This window comes from Leopardus geoffroyi, chromosome D3 (assembly GCF_018350155.1).
Source record: "Leopardus geoffroyi isolate Oge1 chromosome D3, O.geoffroyi_Oge1_pat1.0, whole genome shotgun sequence".
In the NCBI taxonomy this organism is placed as follows: Eukaryota; Metazoa; Chordata; class Mammalia; order Carnivora; family Felidae; genus Leopardus; species Leopardus geoffroyi.
In genome coordinates, this window is record NC_059339.1 from 20,239,812 (window position 1) to 20,256,046 (window position 16,235).

Below are 16,235 nucleotides of genomic sequence, written 5' to 3' on the forward strand. Positions count from 1 at the left end.
GGAGCCTGGCTGTGGGGCTGGGATGGGCGCTCTGAGGGATACAGACAACACCTGATTCAGGGCAAGGTGGTCCTGTGGCCTCAGTTTCTCCTCCTCCTGCATCATGTTTCCACTGCACCCCCCAGAGGCACTTGGCATGTCTTAGAATGTGGAGCGTTATCATTAGAATGTTTGTTCATCATTTTATCTGTGAGGGTCCACTTGTTCAACAACCACCGCTGTTGGAGATTCATCAGTCCTTCCAGTCTGTTGTCACGTGGTACCTTCATCTCTCTGACACCCCCATCCTACAGCAGAGGAGCAATTGGCATTGTCTAGGCACTTTTTTCTTTTTTGTTTCATCAGTGTTAGATGAAATGGTACAGATTTTGTGAGAAGCCATCCCTGACTTAAAAAACCACCATCAAGCTCCATGTCTTGTTAGGGTCCCCAGGGTTATGTCTTCCCACATGGGTGAGCTTTGGAGCCAGAGCCAGGGTCCCTGCAGGGAGCTGGACCCTGTCACTGAACCAAGGACAGCCCTGGGACCAGAGCTGTGGCGTCAGGTAGTGAGAATCCATTTCATTCTGGAGACAGCCTCACAGGGACACTGTGGATGCTTCTGCCTGGGACCAGGGACTCCGAGTGCCCCCTGAGACACTCCTGAGCCCGGACGCTGCAGCCCTGGGTCTGAGTGGTAGTAGGGAAGGAGAGGCAGAGGGTGAGTGGTCAGGGTGTTCTCCACATGCCTGTCACAGATGAGTCAGCTCCCTCAGGACACTGGTGGATGGGGTGGCGACCTGCATTTCCCAGGTGAGGAATTCACGGTGTCAACAATTTCATCAGTGTCCTGGGTGTCACAGTGTGTGTCAGCCTCAGAACAAGGCCCCTGCATCTTGTGGAGACAGGTCACATTGTCTGGATAGCTTGTGAGGACTGAACCCTGAACACCTGCTGCCCCCCAGGCCTGGTGTCCCTGTGAGGCTCCACCTGGGCAGCCCCAGCCTCGGTCCTGCTGCTCCTGCTGCAGCTCTGCTGCCCCCTGCTGGTGGAGGAGGACTCAGACCCGGAGCTTCCCTCCTGCAGGTCAGGTCACCCCAAAGCACCTGTCACCTGAGAAAGGATGTGGACCAGGGAGCCCAGCCTCCCCCAGGCAGCTGCCCCCCCCTGCTCTCCCCAGCCAGCACACACAGGTCACATACACGGTGCAGGAGGCAGGACAGGTGCGGTTCCTGTACTGGTCCCAGGGTTGAAATGCCCTGGACTAGCCCACTGTCTTCTTACAAAATGTAGAGTGCAGGGTACAGTGTAGTGCATTTGAAAAGGGTCGGTGTCCAGATAAACCTGTGTGATGTCCCATGGCCACCAGACTCCTGTGTTAAGTTTCAAGACTGATGCTTCCCCAACCCAATTAGTGCAGATTTTCGTCAGTGGGAACAGGGGATACTTCTGGCGTAAAGTTCCCTTTGTGCACCTAAATCTTTATTAGTATTATTATTTCTACTGCTGTTATTTTTATCCCAACCCACATCTCTTAGAATTTGGGGTGGGAGGATTTCTACATCAGCCCAGTTGGCAGTTGGGAGGACATTGGGAATCTGATAATTCAGACCTGGTTCTTCAATTTCACACCATACACATCACACTTTGCTGAGTCCTTTCCATGGATTTCTGAAGAGGATGGACAAGAGACTCCCAGACCAGCTCTTACTCACAGAGACCCCACAGAGCCTCTGTTTAATGAATAAAGCTGTTAAAATTCTTTGTATCCCGTAACTCGAAACAGAAAGTCATTTCTAACATCAGTATAGGCATCCTCATTTCACAGCACGTAAAGCCGAAGCTCAGAGAGACTAGGTTCCCAGAAACACAGATAAAAGTGAGGTGAGGCCAGGAGGGGAGCCCAGGTGTCCTGGATTGAGACCCTGGGCCGTTTGGATCAGAGGTTGACCAGAGGGGGTGGGAGGGAGGGTGAGGTCAAGGTAGGCAGCAGGGCTTGTGTCCCTGGACTCCCTTCCGTCCCCATCCTGACCTGGCCTATAAACGAGCCCCCTCAGCCTGCCTGTGGTGAGGTTCAGGGCGAGTGTGTCCCAGGTTAGAACTGGAGAATCTGCAGGGATGGTGGCTTTGTCCATGCACGGATGTGGCCTGAGTGCTGCTGGGTTTATTCCTCATTATTGCTTGGTCTCTCTCTCCGGAGCATGTGGTAGTGACAGGGGTCTCATGGCCACTCTGCTGGGGACTGCTAAGGTATATAGTGGACCACAGGGCTTGCAGGATCAGAAGATTATGTGGCACATTCTCAGTGATCCTGCCCCCACAGCATCCCCTGGACTGAGCTCAGGGTCAGGGTCATGCTCAGGGTCCTGTGGGGACTGAACCTGTGGGCAGCACCTGGGCAGAGAGTGAGGAGTGGGAGCAGGAGAGGGTCCAGGTCATAGTGGGGACCCTAGATTTCTGTCTCCTGAGCCCAAAGCTGAGCCTGGTCACCTCAAGCCTTCCTCATTCCCTCAGCGGTCCCTGTGAAAATGCTCCTTCTTAGGCCGGTGGAGAAAATCTCTGTGCATCTGGGTGGGCTTCATGGATCGGGTTTATGTGGAGCTGTGCTCACCTCTTGGCTCTCCTAGAGGAGCTCTTGTCACTCTGCATTGGAAAATTCTTTTTTTTTTTTTTTTTACTTTTTAAAAAATGTTTATTTATTTTTGAGAGAGAGGGAGAGACAGAGCGTGAGTAGGGGAGGGGCAGAGAGAGAGGGAGACACAGAATCCGAAGCAGGCTCCAGGCTCTGAGCTGTCAGCACAGAGCCCGACGTGGGACTCAAACTCAGGAACCGCGAGATCATGACCTGAGGCAAAGTTGGACACTCAGCTGACTGAGCCACCCAGGTGCCCCTGCATTTGAAAATTCTTAAAATGTAGGGGAAAGGAGGGAGAGGTGAAGGGCATTTCTGTATCAATTTCTGAAAATGTGTACTGTGAATATTTCTTTTCTGAGAGTGTGTGTTAAATACATGCGACATGAATTTTTTCATTCTACCTATTTGTGAGTGTTCAATTGCCTTCCCCAATGTACTGTCTGTTCCCTGTGAATGTTTCATGTTCTACATTGTGGATCAGAATTGGTGGGAATTTGTTCTGAACTTACACTTGGATTTTAATGTATTTTTATTTACATTAGGATTCTTAATTGCAGCATAGAGTTGGGTGTTGCTGTTAAACTCAGTTTCACAGTCTGTCTGTTCATTGTATTTAGACCATTTCCTGGATGTGATTAGTAATTATCATTTCCATATAGCATCATTGTATATAGTGTTTCTTTGTCCATATTCTCCATGTTCCTTTTTCCATTTCTGTCTTTTTTTAGTTAAAGGAGCATATTTTATGATTCCATTTTATCTCTCTCTCTCTTTTTGGCTATTAGATGTACCTATGACTGTCATATTTTCCTGACTCATTCCCCCATGTCACACAGAGTGTCAGATCCTTAGTACAAACTTCTCTCTCTTCTCCGCATCTTTGCTGTAATTCACAAATGTTACTTTTACCTGTATTATAAATTCCAACATACACAGGTATTAGATTTGCTTTAGATAGTGAATTATCTTTAAAGGAGATTTAGATACTAAAAAATTCCTAGTATTTTTTCCCAGTAGTTAGCATTTGTGATTTTTAAATTTATTTTGTAGAATCAGATTCTTTCTGGAATCACTCCTTTCTTCCTGAGGGGTGTCCACTACTATTTCTTGTATATCTGGCTGGCTGGTGATCAATCCTGCCACTTTTTGTGTGTAGGAAATTTTTTATTTAGCCTTAATTTTTAAAAGATATTTCCCTGGGTAAAAAATTAAGTTGTTTTCCTATTTTCAGTATTTTAAAGATGTTAATATGCTATCTTTTGCTTGCACTTCTACTGAGAAATTTGCTAGAATCCCTCCCTGTCTTTCCCTGAAACCTGTGTGCCTTCTCCTTCTGGCAGCTTTTAAGCCTGTCTCTTTTCCCTGCCATAAACAATTTGATATTGATGGGTGTTGGGTTTTTTTGTTTGTTTTTGTTTTATTTTATTTAACTATTTCTGTAGTTGAATTTTGTTGAGCTTTGGGATCTGTGGGTTTGGGTTTTCATCATATTCAGAAGATTTTTGGCCAATATTTCATCACAAATATTTCCATCCTCTGCACCCCATCTTCTTCCCTTTGGGGACACAATCACATCGTATTACATCACTGTAAGGTCGTCCTATAGCTCGGTGATTCTCTGTTCACTTTTTTTTAATGTTTGTTTTTAATTTTGAGAGGGTGAGAGACAAAGTTTGAGTAGCGGAGGGGCAGAAAGAGAGGGAGTCACAGAATCCAAAGCAGGCTCCAGGCTCTGAGCTGTCAGCACAGAGCCTGACACGGAACTTGAACTCACAAAGTGTGAGATCATGACCTGAGCCAAAGTCAGATGCTTAACTCACTGAGCCACCTGGGTGCCCCAACTGTTCACTTTAAACAGAGAATCTGTTTTCCATTTTGCAGTGTCTGTGCTGTGTCTTCAGATTCCTTCAAGTGTTCTTTATCTTGTCGTGTCTGGTGTTAATCTCAACCTTTGTATTTTTTATTTCATTATTTAAAAAATTTTTATTTTATTTTATTATTAAAAAATTTTTTAATTCTAATGAGGCTAACATACAGTGCTATATCAGTCTTAGGTGTACAATATAGTGATTCAATAATTGTACACATTACTCAGTGCTCATCCTGATAAGTGTACCCTTAATCCCCTTTACCTGTTTCATCCATCCCCTGACCCAGGTCCCCTCCGGTAACCATGTGGTTGTTCTCTACAGTTAAGAGTCTGTTTCTTCATTTGTCTTCCCCCACTTTGTTTCTTTGTTTTGTTTCTTAAATTCCACATGAATGAAATCATATTCTACCCTTGGCTGTTTACATCATAGTTTTCATCTTACTTTGATTGGAATTTTCAATTCTTCCTCTCTGTCTTCTCTTAGCATTTCGATCATTCAGACTGAGTTTGGATTAGAGTCTGCGACATGGTTCTTACTGGAATCTCCAGGCTTCTGTCCTGTCCTGTAGCGACTAGACCTGCCGCCCCACAACTGCATGAACCACTTCTCATTGTAAGTCTCTCTCCTCTGTCTCTCAATAAATGAGACATGAGTCCTACTGGATGTGTGTTTTCTGGAGATTCCTAAGTAATGCACCTTATTAGCTCTTACTCTTTGTTGTTACAATGGTGTGATTTTAATGGTTTCTTTTTGGTTTATGGTCCTCACCTGCTAACTGGTCAAATTACCTCCCGGGGACATGATATCATTCACATGCACAATAAAGACATCATAACACAGTCTCATCTCCCCCATCATGTCTGCTATCATTTTCATGTATTTTATTTTTGTATCTAATATAAATCACAGTATATTATTATCATTATTATTTTATTTAAACACTTGAGGATTTTCTATAGGCAGTAACCATAAAAAAGTTCTTATATTTATGCTTGTACTTAGGATATCTGATACTTTATGCATCTTGTATAGTTTCACTTTCCCTCTGCTACCCTTTCCTTCTGTCCAAGGGATGTCCTTTACTGTTGCTTTGCTGAGGGTGTGTGGGTAATCAGTTCTATGAGGCTTTGCAGTCTGAAAAGGTTTAGTTTGTCTTTCCTTTTCAATGACATTTTCTATGGGTAAAGGCCAAAGTTGACAGATATTTTCTTAGGATTGTGGAGACATTGCTCCCCTGTTCTTTTGCTTACATGTCTGTAATGCGAAATGTGCTCCCACCATGAAGCTCATTCCTCTGTAGGGAACACGTCTCCTCTCTGGCTGTAAGAGTGTCTGCATCACTGGTTTGTAGCAGTTTCATCACAATGTGTGCTGTGCTGTCTCTCGTGTTCCCATGCCTGAGCTTTGCTGAGTTTCTTGTATGTATTAGTGTATGAATTTCACCAAATTTGAAGCCATTTTTGCTATGAATCTTCAGATGTGTTTTCAAGGCACCAGCTGGTCTCTAACTTCTTTCCCACAATTTCTAAGTCACACAAACTTAAGTCTGTGGGAAGGTGTTTTACACATGCTAAAATTTTATTGACTTTTTGTAGCTTTTCCCCGCTGTATTTCATTTTGAATGCTTTCTACTGCTATGACGTCAAGTTCACTGATCTCATGTTCAGCATCTAATCTGTTGCTAACCTCATCCAGTGTTTTTTTGTTTTTTGGTTGTTGTTTTTTTCTATGTCAGATCATGTTGTTTCTGTTAGGGAAGTTGTAAAGTTTTGGTCTTTGAAAAATGGCTTCTATATGTTCTTCTAACTGGTTGAGTCACATACACATCCACAGAAACCAATGAAATATATTCATAATAACTGTGTGCGTATTCTCTGCTGGTCTACCTTCTTCCATGCTACCTGGAGAGTAGAGTGGGGACTTCAGATCTGGAGACCTGGGCCAGACCCACTCATTGCTTTGTGCACAGGCCTCCTGGGGCTGCAGGAGCGTGTGACACAGATGGGGAAGGGGTTTGTGTCTCACTCCCCGTCTGTGTCACTGTGAGCACTATCAGTGTCCCACACCTGACAGTAATAGTCACCCTTGTCCTCAGCTTGGGCCTCACTGATGGTCAGGGTGACTGTGTTCCCGGAGTTGGAGCCAGAGAATTGGTCAGGGATCCCTGAGGGCCACTTGCTATCATAATAGATAATCAGCATGGGGGCTTGGCCTGGCTTCTGCTGGTACCATTGAACACTTCTACCTCCAAAGTTGTTTCCCCCACAGGTGATCCTGGCTGTCTGACAGAGTCACGGACACTGAGGGGGCTGCTGAGTCAGCACATAGGAGGCCACGGAACCTGCAAGAGAGAAAAGAAAGGTGGTTTTCCGGTGCTGGGTCTCATCCCCAGGAGAACCCCACCTGCCTGGCCTGAGCTCAGGGAGTCTCTGGGTTTCCAGTTTCCCAAGTCCCATCATCTCAGCCCCTGATGCTCATGGGCCTGGCTGGTGGATGGAGCCTTTGAACATCATCTAATTTCTCCAGGCAGGTGCAGTACCTCAGGGTCACAGAGCCAGTGGATACTTGAGGGACTGTCACTCTCCCCCACCCCTAGCCCCTCATCCTGCAGCAAGGTCATGATCATCTTTGCCACAACAGGCAGCCCCTTGCTTAGCTCAGAGTCAGGTCCTGGATTGCCCCAGATCCCTGGGGCTGCGGTGAATGTGAGCCTGTGGACAGCACCTGTGCAGTGAACGAGGAGGTCGAGGAAAAGAGGACTCCAGGCCATGGTGGAGGTGAAATGATTCTGTTCCTTAAGTCGCAGGCCTCGAGGCTGGCAGGACTTTCCCCAGGCCTCTTTTATCCCCTTGCTAGAGAGACATGGTGGACATGCAAATCAGCCAGGGTGAGGGGGCTGCTCCCCGGGAACTCTGTGGTTTGAGAGAGGCCAGAGAGGGGAGGGACGGCCCTGCAGACCTACCCTCAGTCCGGGGATTCTGCTTCACCCTCTGATCGCATAGTCTGGGGTGCACAACTCCATTCCCCTCCGTGTCCTGACCTCACTGCTGGGCTGACCTGTCCTGGCTGAGCTCAGAAGTGGAATTTGTCTGTATTTTCTGAACCCATGATAGCATGTTTACTCTACAGACACTATAGGAGGTTTAAGTCAGTGGGGTTGCTGAGCCATATCTCTGTTGGGGAACACCAGAACCTAAATAAAATTCTTCCCTTGGCAAGTGCACATGGAATTTTAAGGCGTCATTGAGGTGCTGTAAGTGTCTGTCCATGGGGTGGGGGGGAAAGGGGAGCTTCTGGGACAGGTCATAGCCTCAGTATCCACAAGGTGCACTCGGTGTCGAGGACAGATCCCGTCCTTGGGCAAGGTGTGACAGTGACTGAGTTGAGCAGAAATGAGGTGAGTGGAGAGGCGGGAAGTACTGACCTGTGTTAGAGAGAGAGGCAAATCTACACGACCCAGTTCTAAGAGACATGGATGCAGAATTTTATATCAGCGTCAGAGGTGATCCTGTAGAAACCTACACCTTTTCCCTCAGGTCTCACATCCGGATGGCCAACCCTTCCTGCGTGATAGAAGCCCTGATGCCAGGCTCACCCCATCTCCAGGTGCTTTGCCAGGTGATCTCTGCTGTCCCCTGGTGGCCACTCCACACTGACTCTGGGAGGCTCGGGGAACTCCTTTGTCCAGGTGATGAAGAACCCACAGCTCAGAACCTGATTTGCTGATCCCTTGACTGCTGGCTCCAGAGGAGGAATTGCTCTTTTCTCCAATGCCCTGTCAGCCTCAAGACCAGGCAGGAGGAGATCAGATTATCCATGAAAACAAGAACAGGCTCATCTGAGGAAGACAAGGTAAGGCCCATCTGAAGTATCACTGCTCATATCTCTGGGGACACGGGTGGTCATGGGTGTGGTTCTTGGGCTTAGCAGTAGGGGCACAGGACCCAGCGACAGCCCCTTACTGGTGCTGGCTGCTGATGCATCAAAATAGGGCCATTCCAAAGACAGAGACAGGAGAACTCTCACCCAGAAAACATTTATCGAGACCCACTTTGGTCTGACACAATCATCCTGGGAGATGATTGTGAATAAGACACGGATCTTTCTCAGAGGTTCCATCTTGTGGTTGGAGCAGGAGAGTGGTCACAGTGGCTCTGGTGGCACAGCAGAGTCTCCAGCCCCTTCTACCTGTATCTTATCTTCATATGCATTTAGTAGCCACACTATTGCTATTCTGGGGTCCCTCTTGACCAGGATTGACCTTGCAAGCCAGAAATGGCTCATGGTTGTGTCAGTCAGCTGGGATCCTTTCTGGGGACTTGTCGTCTCGTGAATGAGAGAAGTAGATTGGATATACAGTGCCTTTCCTCTTTACATGGATGAGATAGCTGGAGCGGCTGCAGCCTTCCTGAGGTCTACAGTATAAAAATAAAAGCAAAGCTCCATAGTAGGGATGGTGGAACAGACAGAGAGGATTTGGTGCATCATGGAACTGGTGAGTACTTGGAGAGTCACCCTCTGATTGCAGATTTACTTTTTGTGGTAGAGAGATAGTCTCCTGACTATTTCTGCCTCTAATAGTCATGTGTCTGCTTGGCAGTAAAAAAATTCTACCAATTAGTATGATAATTAACACAAAAGAATCAGCTAAAAAGTAATAGTGGAAGGAATTTGTAGTTGTAGATGATGTGCAGAACATTAATTGAGATCAGACAGAAATGACAGGCAGGTGGTGTGTGGTGAGAAGTTGGAGGAGGAATCTCTGGAGAGGTGACTTCAGGGCTGCTCTCATTCTGGGAGGAAGGGACACATAATAATAAGTGTGCTCACGAGAGCAGAGTCTGTGTCCTGCTGGGAAGAGTCTGGTTTGTCTGAGGATGAAGGACCAGTGAGAAAATATGTTGTTTATGATTCAAAACTAGCTCTGTTCCAAGGTGACATTTTCTCATAGGTTAAAAGTTTGGGGACAGAAGTGACGTGTTGTCAAAATCGTCCCTGCTGTGGTTTCCAGGTGGGGTGAAGCATGAGGGAAGTTCCTGTGTGAAGTCCTGTGCACACAGAAGAAGAAACAGGAGCAGTTTTGTAGGGGACAGTCATCGGGGCTTATCTGCTGGGTCACCTGGTTGAAACATGGCAGTGGCCGTGTCACAAAGGCTCCACCTTCCCCTCATCTTCCTTCAGCCTCTCTGACTCCTGGGCCACATGTGTGTGTTTAGCCTGCGAAACTCCTGTGACATATCCTTTACATTATCTATGTATGTACCTACGTATGAATATACTGGTGAACATGTGTGTACACGTGTACTTATGTGTATACTGTGTGTGTGTATGTAGATATCCATCGCATGTGTGTCTTCTGGAGGTTCTAGACTCTGACTTGGGACCCCAAATCGTGCTTGATGGAATCCTTTGTATGGCAGGAGCCATGTAGTTGCATTTATCACCAATGACAATGTGGGTGAGGTAACCATAATGAAATGGAAGCAAATTAATAATCAGACTCGTTGGACAGCGATCACTGGTGTTGGCTAGTTAATGACGCTGCTCCTAGAACTGACAAAGATGGGCAGCCTACCAACTACTTGTTATTTTGAATGCTACTGAATCTTAGTAGAGGCTGTATTCTATGAGCCACTAAGTTACCCCATGACCTGAGTCAGCTATGTAAACTGGGTGTTATATAACCAACCATGCAGGGATTGGGCTTTCACAGCAGCTCTCCATCATCATGCAGAAGAGGTAAATTGAAGATCAGAGTTCACCAGGTCCTGAAGGCACAGGTTAAATGCATGAGGAACAAGTCAGAGTGTGTCCATGACCCCATCTCCTGTTGTTATCCCACACATGACAGGAGTACTAGCCTTGCCCTCAGTCCAGACCCTGCTGACAGTAAGGTGGCCATGATCTCTGAGTTGGAGCCAAAGCCTCAGTCAGGGGTCGTTGGATTCCTTTGGTGTTATCACAAATGAGCATCTCGGGTTCCAGTGCACAGCATAGCATTCTACTTGTCTCTCTGGCAGGTGATGGTGTCCAGCTCTCCCAAAAACATCAAAACTGAAAGCAGGCCAGTCAGCTCATGGAGGTCATAGATCCTGCAAGAAGGAGGGGAGAGGTGGGCTTGAGGAAGAAGGGCTCACTCTCAGGGGTCCCAAACTGAAGCTGTGCCTGGGCTAGTTCAGGGTTTGGGGCGGGTCCACTCGGGTCCTGTGGGGACTGAGCCTGCAAGCAGGACCTAGGGCAGCACGTGTGCAGAGAGTAAGAAGGGGGAGCAGGAGAGGAGCCCAGGCCATGGAGGAGATGCCCCAGAGCTCTGCATCCTGAGACCCCACAGCAGGGCAGGGCTCTCCCAGACCTTCTTATACTTCAAGGGCAGAGCCTGCCAAGCCGGAAAGCAGACCAGCCCTCATTGGCCCTCTGACGATGCCGCTGGAGGTTTTGACAGAAGTCAGGACCCAGAAAAACCGAAAGTAGCATTCCCACCCCATGTTCCTACAATCAGTGCCACAAACGACTCTCCACGTGACGATCGCTAATTTAGGGCCTCCATGGAGGGTGTTGCCACAGCTCTTCCCTGTGACATTATCACTGGTTCAACCTTTATTCAAGCCTCTGTCCCTTCTCTGTTCTGCCCAGGGTCATTGCAGACAGATCCAGCTCTGCCTAGGGGGCAATAAATCCTTGAGTCCAGAAAAGGTCTGCTATGACAGCTCAATGTCTATCATAAGGTTCTTCTTTTGGCCCATGTCTCTATGATCTGCTTTCTCAGTGGAGGTTAGAGAGTCCATCAAGGTCCCTGAGGCTGTTGGTATTGGTAGAAATGAAAGTCAGAGACTGGCCAGGTTCTGCAGGAATGTCCTACACAGTTGGATACTGACGTTTCCGACAGTGCTCCTGGTCTGGCCTCCTCTGCAGGGCCTGGGCATGGGGCTGAGGGAGTGTCCCTCTCACCGTGGGTTGAGCTGTGGTGTAGAGTGGGCAGAGAAATGGGAGAGCAAGGAGGTCCAAGCCGGAAGGATCAGAGGGAGGGAAGGGGCTGCCTGAGAGAGGGAGGGAGAGGTCTGAACATGCTGGTGGAGGTGCTGGACCAGGGGCGGGCCAGGCTCCGTCTCTCCCTGGAGCTCGGTCCAGCATGGGCACCTGTTCTCTGGGCTCCCTCCATCTGCAACCTATGTCTCCACGCTCTCGGGGTGACCCTCACATGGGCAGGAGGTCCCGTAGGTCTGGTCCTCAGACACTACATCTCCCGTCCCTGCCCACGGAGAGGTCTGTGTCTTCCCTCTGGAGTTCAATGAACTTCTTCGTTTTCATTTTGTCCCTCATGTTTGGATCTGAGGACTGAGACCACCTGTGGCAGGGTGTTATTAGATCTAGAAATCCTTGCCCAGAAGGGTAAGGATGTAAATAATCACTCAGAGCACTGGAAAATGCATTAGGAGCTAAACAGTTTGCTCCCCTGGGCAAACATTCTCATCTGGGTAAACAGACAGCTTATTAAATAAAAGTTTACTGATCAGACTAGTTTGATGACTGCCCCCTTGAGAGGGTCCACCAGTCCTATGCTGTTATGTCACAGAAGTGACCCACGTCAGGCTGCTCCTTCCTTGAAAGACCTGCCTCACGCCCCTCATGTGCACATCCTGAAACCTTGCACACACTCCCCTCACCTGCCTGAGACATTCCTGAGACTCTGCCTGGGGGTTTTCTCCTGAGCACTAACGGACTTGGTGTGCGGGATGAAGTGGTTTTCGGTGATCTTTTGGGAACGGGCACCTGCCCATCAGCATGCCTGTTCAGGTTGCCATGGAGAAGACAGAGCCCAGACAGGACTGAGGACTAGCTCCATCGCTGGGGGAGTGAGGGCAGGGCCAGTCTCTGTGTGGAAGGCTCTGTCCCGCTGGGTGTGACCAGGGGGAGCTGTGTGAGCCAGGCTGGGGGAGCAGGTTTGGGTCCCCCTTCACCTGTCTGTGTCACTGTGAGTCACTGAAAACTGCTCCCACTGCCATGGTAGGTGGCAGAGTGGCAGTGAGCTTTGCCCTGGGCCTGGGCCTCGCTTATGGTCAGGATGGCCTGGTCCTTGAGTTGGAACTTGAAAATTGGTCAGGGATCCCTGAGGGCAGGTTGCTGTAATGATAGATAATTTCCAGGGGTGTCTAGCTTGGCTTCTGCTGGCGCCAGTGGACATATGTACTTCCCATGTGTTTTCCCCCACGTGTGATCCTGGCCGTCTCTTTCATAGTCACTGACAGCGAGGGGGTTGAGTCAGCTTGTAGGGGCCATGGAGCCTGTGAGAGAGAAAAGGAGAGGTGGGCTTCCAGATCTGGTCCAATCCCCAGGAGCCCCCCACCTACCTAGCCTGAGCTCCAGGGATTCTCTGCAAACCCCAGGTTTGCCCTCTCTCATCAATCTCGTTCCCAGAATCCAATGGGCCTGGCCGGTTGATGTGGCTTTTGAACAAATTGAAAAACAAGTCTTTCTCTGCATAGAGGCAGTCTGTCTGGGCTCACATGGAGCCAGTGAGCACAGTGAGGGGATTTTACCCCTGCAGCTCCTCATCCTGCAGCAGGGTCATGAGCATCCTGCCCCACAGGCAGCCCATGCTGAGCTCCGAGTCTGGGCCATGCTTGTCCATGGCCCTGAGTTGGGGTGGGTGTGAGCTGGGTGCAGCACCTGTGCAGTGGCCAAGGAGGCTGAGGAGGAAAGGTGTCTAGAACATGGTGGAGGTCTCCCGAATCTGCTCCCGAGGCCCAAGGCCGGGCAGGATTCTCTCCTAGCCTCTTATCCCTTCCTGGGGAGACCAGGAGGTTATGCATCAGCCACCTCAGGGGCTGCTACTGAGGATCTTTGTGGTTTCAGAGAAGAGCTCAGCCCCAGGGGACACAGAGAGGAGGGAGTGGCCTGTGCAGACCCACCCTCATTTCAAGGGATTCTGCTTCACCCTCTGGTATCATAGTCTGGGCCTGATATTTGCACCCCAGTTTGTGATCTGGTGTCAGTCCTGGGCTGGCCTGACCATTGAGAACTCAGAGGTGGAGTTTACCTTTATTTTCTGAACACCCTCTATGGGAAACACTATGGTGCTCACACAGGTGCAGGTCCTACCCCGGGTCATAGCTTGTGGGCCACAGAGGTAAAAAAAAAAAAATTCCTCCTCTATCAAGAGCACATGGATTTTCCAATGGCATCATGGTGGTGTCATATCTGCTCTTGGCCAGGAGCCTTCATATCTGCTCAAGGCCAGCATAGGTGCTGTGCCTTGGTATCCCCATTTTGTAGTTAGGAGTAGGAAGAGATCAGATGCAAAAAGCAATATTGCCATATAAGAGAATGAGAGGGGGCTTCAAAGTTTAGTTACTCTTCAAGGGAATGTTTGTCACTATTAAGTTGTCTTCAGTTTGGGAAAAATTTGTAATACACATCGGAATTTATTAATTTAGTTGAAATTAGTTTATTGAGAAAATCACCATGTTGCAGGCACTGGGAAAGGGAAGAAGAGGATTTTTCAGCCTCCTCTCCCTTCACTGAGGGGGTTTAGTGGAAGGAGAAGGTGGGAGGATCTTCCAGCAAGGAGGAGCAGCTGTGTCTGGTATGGGCTGTCAGCACAGGGTTGGAGGAAGGAGGAAACGTGTGATCACAGGGAGGACGGATGTTTGTGGACAGTGACAGGACATTAGTCTCATGAGGGTGGGTCAGGGCATGGGTTGGTGGGAGACAAAGTGCCTGAGCTGTATTGGAGAAATAGGCAATGTCTCCATGAGCAGGGTCCGTCACACACACACCCTGAAATTTATACCTGAGAGTGAAAGATGACATTGTAGGCAAATGACAAATGACCTGGTTAGAGGATCTGAAAGAACAGGACAAACCAGAGGGACCTGGGATTCTACCTGAGTTCAGGGCCAGTGTGGGGTTTCTCCTGAGGTGAACATTTCTGGGTACAGAGGGTGAGGTCAGGTATGGTAAGAGGCCATTTCCAGGTAGTAAGTCAGGTTCTCTTGGCAGCTGGTAGGCACATTGAGAGGCCTTCAGGAGGAAGATGCTGACATAGGAACAGGTTAGCCTGGGACCTCCCAGTGGAGGCTGAGGCCACTCAGGGCAGTGGTTATTATCCCTCCTCACCCCCCTAAACAATCTAAAGCCACAGGGAGACTAGGGTGCTACATATGCCTCTGGTCCTGGTCCCCTGTCTGGGGTCCCACGTGGGTGACCTGTCACTGCTTTACCAATACCCCCACAGATTGGCTGAGCTGAGCAGGAACATGTGTTAGAGGCGCACCTGACTGGGAAGGGAGGCAGGGAAATGACTGCAGGTCCCCATTCCCTGAGAGGGAGAGACAAAAAGATGGTGGCAGGTGTGAGGAAGCAACAGTCACCTGCAACAGTCACCTGCACCATGTGAGGAAGGCCACTCGGCTGAGAGGGGATGTAGGACAACCTCAGCCAGAATGTTCCAGGTTCTGAAGGAGACAGCTTCTTCCTCTCAGTTCTGGCAGGTGTCTATGGGGAATGCTGCTGTACTTGGTCATGGGACAATCTGAGGGCTAGGGAGGTGCCAGTCCATTCATTGTCATGTTGATAAGAAAGGCTTGGTGAGAATATCCAGATTATAATCCTTTAGAGGGACCTTTTGTGATCCCAACTGGAAAAATCCCTGGAAATATGATTTCAACCAGAAATCATCTTTTTCATTCATCGGGTCAATAACTAAACTTTAGATGAAATATTCCAATCATACGTGCCATGCTTTTGTGAGGAGAAAAAGATGTTCAGTTCTGTGTCTCCCCACTCCATGGAGATATTGCCCTGATTCAAGGCAGAAGTGGACATGGGGGAAGCTTGTGTTTCCTTCTTAATTAATTCATCACCTGTCATTTTGACCTTATGAAATTGCTCTAAAAATCACAAGTCAAAGAATCATGAAGAGAAATTATTTATGATAGAGATGTATTCAATTCTTGGAAAAGACCTCTCCCCTCCAAGTGCCAGGTAAGGCCTGAATGCAGATGAAGCCACCACACAGGGTCAGCATGGGGGGTGGGTGTGAGTACCTGTGGGTCAGACCTGAGCTAAGGGTCAGGCCTGCTAGTGCAGGAGATGGGATTTGGGGCAGTGGGAAGACAGTTGTGCCAGAAGGAAGACCCCTAGGTGGGATCCAACGTAGTGTCTGCACTTTTTCCGCAGTTCCTGTTAAACCTAAGGAGGGAAGGGCCTGGGGCAGCAGGGACCTGTTTACTGCTTTATGAAGTGTCTGTCAGTCCTTAGGATGTGGGACACCTCATCCAAGAACCAGAGGAGACACAGCCTTGTGGGGCCCATCCAGGATGTCTGTTACTAAGGAGAAGAGGAATTCCCGGGACTGTGCTGAGACAGGTGTCTCCCCTCCTCAATGACATGTGATTACATCTGAGGCCTGTGTGATGTATAATGTACAATGACATCCTAAATCTTTATTATATACTATAAACCTGACTCCAGTCCCAATAGTCAGAATAGCCATCCCCCCTCACCACTGTTCATTAGGATAAACAGACCAGAGGATGGAGAACCTGCTGGATTCTCCCGCCCTGGAGGGTCAGGCCAGGACCAGGGAGGTCACCTGATCCTAAGGCCTGACCAGCAGCTGCTCAGAGATGTAGGGAGAATGAGAGCCAGGCCATGGCAGGAGGGTTTGTGTCCCACTGCCCATCTTTACCTATCACCTGAGTCACTGATAGGCACTCCCACCGCCACATTAGGTAGTTCAGCAATGGTCA

General features: G+C 48.7%; 3 protein-coding genes, 1 long non-coding RNA gene, 1 pseudogene and 1 gene segment (V, D, J or C); 1 reads left to right on the forward strand and 5 right to left on the reverse strand.

Moving 5' to 3' along the window:
* LOC123587584 (immunoglobulin lambda-1 light chain-like) overlaps positions 1-16,235 on the reverse strand; it is an 876,584-nt gene that overhangs the window by 205,435 nt on the left and 654,914 nt on the right. The window lies entirely within an intron of this gene.
* The window catches only part of LOC123587589, a 511,389-nt pseudogene that overhangs the window by 191,991 nt on the left and 303,163 nt on the right, over positions 1-16,235 (reverse strand).
* LOC123587586 overlaps positions 1-16,235 on the reverse strand; it is a 1,001,573-nt gene that overhangs the window by 182,177 nt on the left and 803,161 nt on the right.
* Positions 1-16,235, reverse strand: part of LOC123587588 (immunoglobulin lambda-1 light chain-like) — an 824,513-nt gene that overhangs the window by 177,290 nt on the left and 630,988 nt on the right. The gene's annotated exons all lie outside the window — the stretch shown is intronic.
* LOC123587590 (immunoglobulin lambda-1 light chain-like) overlaps positions 1-16,235 on the reverse strand; it is a 577,236-nt gene that overhangs the window by 168,783 nt on the left and 392,218 nt on the right. The gene's annotated exons all lie outside the window — the stretch shown is intronic.
* Positions 1-16,235, forward strand: part of LOC123587610 — a 204,877-nt gene that overhangs the window by 64,671 nt on the left and 123,971 nt on the right. For all 4 annotated transcript variants that reach the window (XR_006707409.1, XR_006707410.1, XR_006707407.1 and 1 more), the window contains exons 3-4: positions 4,969-5,097; positions 8,022-8,337. This is a non-coding gene — a long non-coding RNA (uncharacterized LOC123587610). The remainder of the gene's footprint in view (positions 1-4,968; positions 5,098-8,021; positions 8,338-16,235) is intronic.